Consider the following 7,868-nt stretch of genomic DNA (forward strand, 5'->3'; position numbering starts at 1 on the left):
CAGGCAGGAGAGATGTCTGGGTGCGCAGCGACTCTTCAAGAGTTTGGTAATAAGTGATTAACGCACGTGTGGCCACCTCTTTGCTCTTACTTTCATCTTTATCCTGTTTTCTGTGTCTCACAAATATCATTATCTAACGTGTCCTGTGCCACGGCGTTCATCCTGGCCCCTTGTTTTGCCTGATGGTTTTCTGCATGGAGGGCACTGTTCTGTTTCTTCTGTCTCTTGACTCAAATGTGCTAGTTCCTGAGTGCCAGAGAACTCCTCTGGAAATTATGGCCAGGGGGCAACATCCCTCATCCCTGTTTAACCATTTAATTAAGTTTTAAACTCCTTTAAAATGTTCTTTTCAAGTCTAATTTATCCAGAACTGTCTGCTATGATGTCATCACAGAAGACTTCATTAAGAGCAACATTCGAGAATGGATGTAATCAAAATTCTATTTTGACGTTGGCACTGATAAAAACCAAACAACCAAAAAACACTATGAACTCTCCTAGAAAGAAAGCCGTGTCTGAAACTGTCAGGACCAGCCCCATTTCCTGAGCCAAAGCTATGCTTTCTACGCAGCAGGGAGTACTTGACCTCTGCCCTCAGTGGGATTTGGGATGAAGGTTGCCTCTGGCCTTGGAGAATTTAAAGAACTCAAGGGTCTTACTTTTCTCAGAATCAAGCCAAGGAATATTTACAACGAGTCTGCTTGGACCTTGCTTGATGCTAGCAGTCTTGCTCCTGGAATCTAACCTTCACCTCTGTGGAAGCGACTGGGTCTGACCTGGGTCAGACCTCCTTGGACCTCCTTGGCTTCCCCACCAGGAGGTTCAGCTCTGCCTCATCTCAGTGACTGTCCTCCTGCTGTGCTAACCTGGAACAAAGTGCTGATGTCAGGTGAACTTGGTTTACTCCGGGAATTTCCGTGGGTCTCAGATGACAGGAATGAGATGCTTCATTCCTGCGCAGTTTGCACCTAACACGGATTTAAGTCTTCCGTGCTATGCTAAAAGCCACGGGAACCACGCTCAGGAAATTGCCTGGCACCTCCTCTGTAAGCACGGTCTGCCCCCGGAGTTGCATTCCTCTGCCGACCACTGGACTGTGAGCATCCCAGAAGAGAAGCCCTTAGTCACCTTCGCATTCCCAGCTCGGCACATCAAACTCAGCCAGCGTTTGAATTCATTAATTAAAGGATGATTTAAAATCAAAATTAAATCATCAGGTGGGGACCACACTCCAGAGGTCATTAAGGATGTGCCTGAGATCTTCCTGATTCTTCTTTTTTAGGAGAATATTATGTGAGGAAGGTCTATCCACATCACACGACCCTAGAGAACTTTGGTCGGTTTTTGAGAAGAGCTGGACCACTTCTCACTAAGCCCCAATTCAGCCTGGCCCTGTTTTTTTTTACCAGGCTGTGACAGTAAATGCTTTACAGACTGTGATCTAAATTGGAAAGATGCTAATTTTAGTGAAATAAATCTCCTTCTTCAGAAACTTGAGCTTGGACTCTGGAAGGTGTTTTGGCCCACATCTCTGTTTTGCTCAGGCATTGGACATTTGGCTTAAGCGCTCCCATAATAAGACATGAGGGGCCGGGGACAAATCTACCAGACACAGCAGAATGTCCCTGTATGGGGAGGACTGCTTCCTTTAGGGAGACATAAGGGATAAAGAGGCTTATTCTGACCTTTGAGTTAGAATCTCCAAAACGTAACATTCAGCACTTTCTTTGGCAGACCCCAGGCCTGGGATGGCACGTTCATAAACAAGACTGGAATGGAGACAAACATCTTTTCACAAGTCTCAAGATGTTGTCACCCACACAGGCTCACTGGCATCGGACCCCATGTGACAGTGTGGTCACTTTTAGGAACTTCAAAGTGCATTGGACAGCAGACCTGGCATTCTCCCACAGAGTCGCCCCATCGTTCTGTTGGCCCAGAGTACAGTGGCGGCTGACGTGAGCAAGAGGCCAAGATGTTTGAAATTTTTTCCCTCCACTTGCAATTTCTTCAAACAATTATTATTAATATTATGCTCCCTTATATTTTGCAAACTTTATAATTTATAAAATGCTGCCATATACATTACACATTAATATTGTGAGGATATTAAACTGGTAGCATTTTAAAAATTATTCTACTCCACAAAGACCATGTCCTGTAGCTGTCATTCTGTCTTCATGAAATCAAGGCAAGGAGGTAGGCAAATGCCACCTTGGGGAGAAGAAGAAGACCGTGAAGAGAAAAACCTCCTTGCATGAAGGTAGAGCCTTTTGCCTGGAAAGTGGGAAAGAGGAGAAGCAAGGAGTCAGAGCTCAAGTCGTGGCTTCGGCTTCCACACACACCCAGGCTGAAGTGCTGGAACCCTGGGAGGGGGTTAGGCAGGCTGAGGCTACAGCCAGATGCACAGGGATGTGTGCCCTGATCCTCACTTAGGACTCTGAGAATAGCCTCTGGGAGGTTCCAGCCAATGTGAGTGAACTCCAGCAGGAAGTGGTGGGACCACGGGGCTCACACAGCTCCTGGGTGGTATGCTATGGAAAGAACCAGGAACAGTCACATGTCTTTGGGGGCACAGCTGGTAGTAGCTGAGCTAGAATACGGTGGACTTGTCCAGGGGCCATCCTCAAAAAGGAGAAGGGACTCGACTGATGGAGGCTCTAGCTGAATCTAAGAGGTTGCTGTGGCCAGAGCCGAGGTCAGGTTGAGTGAGTGAGGGAGAGCTATCAGCCCTGATGGAGACGAAACAACCCTACAAGTGAAGTCCCATGTGGGTGATTGAGACAAAGGAACTTATGAGTTCCAGAAGGACAGCACTGCGGGACAGAGCAGGCAGTGGTCCCTGAAGGGAGGCAAAACTGGGCTAAGCCTTAAAGGTGGGATAGACCAGAATGATGAGAGATGCAACTGGTACCGGAGATAAGGGCAAGTTTGTGGTGAGACTTTAATATCAAATCAAGGAATTTAGACTTTGTCCTAAGGGTCACATCCCAGACTATCGTGCAGAACACTTGCTCATTGGATTATTAATAAGTGCACCATCAAAAACCAAGGGAAGATCCATAGTTTGAAAGTTGGAGAAACAATGAATTAAACACAGCTAAGCAAGTTATCCCAGTCTTTTCAATACACTAATACACACTAAGAAGAATATAATGCATCAGGGAGCCTGGGTGGCTCAGTGGGTTAAGAGTCTGCCTTCGCATCCTCTCCAACACATGTTGTTTCCTGTCTTGCTAATTTTGCCCATTCTAACTGGTGTAAGGTGGTATCTCAATGTGGTTTTAATTTGAATCTCCCTGATGGCTAGTGATGATGAACACTTTTTCATGGGTCAGATAGCCATTTGTATGTCTTCATTGGAGAAGTGTCTGTTCATATCTTCTGCCCATTTTTTAAATATGATTGTCTGTTTTGTGTGTGTTGAGTTTGAGGAGTTCTTTATAGATCCTGGATATCAACCTTTTGTCTGTACTGTCATTTGCAAATATCTTCTCCCATTCCGTGGGTTGTCTCTTTGTTTTGTTGACTGTTTCCTTTGCTGTGCAGAAGCTTTTGATCTTGATGAAGTCCCAAAAGTTCATTTTCACTTTTGTTTCCTTCGCCTTTGGAGACATATCTTGAAAGAAGTTGCTGTGGCTGATATCAAAGAGGTTACTGCCTATGTTCTCCTCTAGGATTCTGATGGATTCCTGTCTCACGTTGAGGTCTTTTTAGTGAAATAAGTCAAACAGAGAGAGTCAAGTATCATATGGTTTCACGTATTTGTGGAGCATGACAAATAACACGGAGGACAAGGGTAGATGGAGAGGAGAAGGGAGTTGAGGGAAATTGGAAGGGGAGGTGAACCATGAGAGACTATGGGCTCTGAAAAACAACCTGAGGGTTTTGAAGGGGTGGGGGGTGGGAGGTTGGAGGAACCAGGTGGTGGGTATTAGAGAGGGCACGGATTGCATGGAGCACTGGGTGTGGTGAAAAAACAATGAATACTGTTACGCTGAAAAGAAATGAAAAATTAAAAAAAAATAAGAAAAAAAAAAAAAAGAGTCTGCCTCCGGCTCAGGTCATGATCTCAGGGTCCTGGGATCGAGCCCCGCATCAGGCTCTCTGATCAGTAGGGAGCCTGCTGCCTGCCCCCCTCTGCCTGCTGCTCTGCCTACTTGTGATCTCTCTCTGTGTCAAATAAATAAAATCTTTAAAAAAAAGAAGAATACGACGCATCAAAACTAATGTTGTTCTGTATGCTTGTTACCCGAACATAATAAAAAAAAATAAAAATCATTTCTGAAAGGAAGAATACAATGGGAAACAGAGGGGAAGAAGCAGATCTGGGGAGATCATGCACGTTTGAGTGGGAGTGTCTCGGGGCAAGGACCAGGTTGCCCACTGAGAATCGTAAGAAGGACACTGTCTGGAAGGTGATTAACTGAGCAGAATCGCCAGGGGGCCGGGTCTGAGCACTTGCAGGCTGGAGGAAGAGAGGAAGAGCAGAAGTTCAAGCTTGAGGAATCCGCAGGGACCAAGACCCCAGCGTCGTTTAAAGATGGGGCCGCTAGAGGGCGCGCCGCCGCAGACGCGGAGGGGACCAGTTCTGGAACCCCGAAGTGCAGCAGGGCGACCGGCCGAAATGTCCAGCTCACAGTGGACGCTGGAAGGCTGAGGCTCAGGACAGAAGGCAAAGCCAGAGAGGACCTGGTGTTTACGGTCTCAAGACCTCAGGCCTGCACGGGCGTCCATGCGCACTGGGCCTCCCCCTGGGTCTCATGCAAGTCTGTGATCACGTCGTCAGCTGTGCTGGATCTTTTCTGTTTTCTCTCTTGTGACCAGCCCTGGACCTCACTTCCTAGGACCCGACTTTCCACAAAACCAGTGGTTTTTCAGCCTGTGGTTTTAGGGAACACTGATGTTCTGCCAGCTGGTTCTCAGTGTTCCATCACCAAAGTGAGCAACACTGGTCTTTTCCTTTGAAAAAATAATGAGCAGGTAGCTTGATGGTTCTCAGTTTTATTTTTCTTTTGTTATTCTTTTCTTAAGCCTTTGGTACCTGCTAACATGAGTGTACGAGCAAGTATTAGCAGATGGCAAAATAAATCAAGAAGTAAATAAATATTGACCGAAATTACTCAGAACCCATTGATTATATGTGACTTGACAGCTCTCTTTTGTGACTACTAGTGTTCATGATTATACTTTCAGATGAAAACCTATTGTATATATGTCCATAACATAATTTAAATAAAAATTACATATATATGCTATACTGATCCATAAATAGCGTAGACCTCAAAGTGTTTCCACATGTGCAAATACTTAAGAAACTCTTCCAGAATCACAAAATTGAAACTGAAAGGATTTCATTCATGTAATAAATGCAGTGGGTATCTACCACACACCAGTGTTGTAGAGAAACTTAGTTGTAGACCTTAATTCACACTCTTCCTTCCAGAGTTGTCCAAGGAAGTGGCTGCCCAACATGGATCCTTTGAGAATACTGTGCATTTCTCAGCTGCCCTCGGCCTGGCTGTATGAACCAGTTCTGGAGAGAGCTGCTACTACTCCCAGACCTTCCCTGTGAAAATTTCCATGCATGATGCTCCATGTTCTTTTCCACCTAACGGAAGGCCCAGACACATTGAAAGTCGACAGCTGAAGGTGGCACAGTGTCCATGAGACTGGTGATTCGACGGCCAGAAACCCACTCAGGTACCTGTTAACTGGCTTAAAAAATACATCTTCCATGTGGTAAGTTACTGGCATTTTGTGGTTTATCGTAATAGTATCCAAACGAAACGTGGGAGAATCCCAGATGCCTCGTTATAGGTGAAAGAGGGCAAACTCAAAAGGCTGTATTCTCTATAACTCCCCTTACATGACCTCTGTGATGGGCAGATCACTGGGTTCAGGAAACTGATCAGGGTTTGCCAGAGGCTGGGGATAGAGGGAGATGCTGACGACACGGGAGCAGGAAGGAATTTGGGAGGTTGATGGAAATGTTCTGTATCTGGTATTAACAGTGGTTACATGGCCATAGGCATTTGTCAGAACTCAAAGAAATGTTCACTTAAATGACTGAATTTTACTTCTGATAACTCCATTTTTTAAAGTAGTTATTTTTTTTAAATTTTCCATTATTGTTCAGTTAGCCAACAAATTGTGTGCTTTTTTTTTTTTTTTAAAGAAAAAAGTATTTTCACCATGCAAACACTAATCAAAAGAAATCCGAATCAGCTACAGGCATGTCCCTATTTATTATGTTTCCCTTTATTGTGCCTCACGCTTTCTGTGAACTTTTTACAAACTGGATGTTGTGGCAATCTTGCACTGAATGAGTCTATTGTTTTTCTAACACCATTCGCTCACATCATGTCTCCGTGTCACATTTTGGTACTTCTGGCAATGTTTCAAGCTCCTTCATTTTTTCCCCAAGTAAGTTCTTCCATCTTTATTTTTGTTTAAAAGCAAAAACCAAAAACCCCAAAGAGACAAAGTCCCCACCAAGCACAGGACCACTTACCAAGCAAAATCTTGCTTCTCTCCCTCCTTCATGTCTGGGGCGCAGCTGGCACTGTCGGCTTCTCCCGAAGGGAGTATTATAAACAAGCGCTTGGATGAGGGAGGGAAATCTGGCCAGATTTTTCACCACCGAGAATTTGCTTAAAACCCATTGCTTTAAATAACTGCTACGTTTGAAAGGCAGGAGAAGATCTGCGGTCAGAAATCACGACCCTCTTTCCACGGATGTCTCCCTAGAAGCAGCCTGTTGGCTTGGGGCAGGTCAAAGCAGACTCGCGTTTTAGGGGGTGAGACAGGACCCCAGAGCATGCTCTGCAGCTGGGACCCAGAGACGAAGACGGACGCGGGCGGCCTGTCGGGGTTCTTCTGAGGCCGACCAGGGGCGCAGGCCTGGAGCCCTTGCCGGTGTGCTCAGTGCTGGCGGGAAGTCTGGGCCCCAGCCGTGGCCGCTGCAGTCTTCCCAAGGCAAAGCAGAGAGCCCTGTGTGCCCCCCACCTTCCCCCAAATATGGGGGTCGGCGGGCGGTCTCAGCCGCTGGTGTCTTCCCAGCCCGCGCGCGTGCAGCCTGGCGCCCAACCGGAGGAAGGACCCTGATCCCTTAGGGGCGCTGGCTGGGCCCGAGTCCGCCGAGCCGAGCCGAGCAAGCGCAGCCCCTTCCAGGCCGACTCCACGAAGGTCTCCGGCCCCGGCTCCTGGGCCGCCCCACGCTGGGACCTGGCTACGGCCGTCAGCACCCCCGGGGGGCGGCGGCACAGGGGGGTCTGCGCGCGGCCCCCAGCCCTGCGCCTGCCGGCCGGGACGCCGCGGAAAGCACTCGCCCCAGAGGCGATCACCACCACACGCGCGAGCACGGAGGCCGCTGGCCACGGGCCGTCGGGCAGGTGCCGGCCAGGAGCGCCAGCTCCGGGCCGCAGAGCGGGGTGGGGGCGGTGAAGTCAGGAGCGGCGGGGCCCCCGGATGGCATCAGCCCCAGCGGCCAGGGCACCACGGGCGCCACGCACGCAGCTGGAACGGGTAGAGGACGAGGAAGACCGCTGTCACCAGCCGGAGGAAGACAGCAACGGACGTGACCCCGCCACAGGCCGGGTACAGGCCGTCCCCTGGGCAGTCAGGGCCCCGAGCAGCAGCCCCAGCGCCGGGGCCAGGGCACCGCGTACGACCTCACGCTCAGCCGGAACGCAGGTCCGGGCGCGGCGGGGAGACCAAGGCGCCCGCAGCCCGCCAGGGGCAGCTGGTCTCGGGCTCATCCTCGTTGGGAGCTCAGTCTGGCAGCCGCTCACCTCCCTCCCGGCCTCAGCCGCTCCCCCGGTGGGCGTCCCCTGGGGCGCAGCTCCTGCGGGGAGGGGCTCTGGCTC

Source organism: Martes martes, assembly GCF_963455335.1.
Source record: "Martes martes genome assembly, chromosome: 11".
Taxonomy (NCBI): Eukaryota; Metazoa; Chordata; class Mammalia; order Carnivora; family Mustelidae; genus Martes; species Martes martes.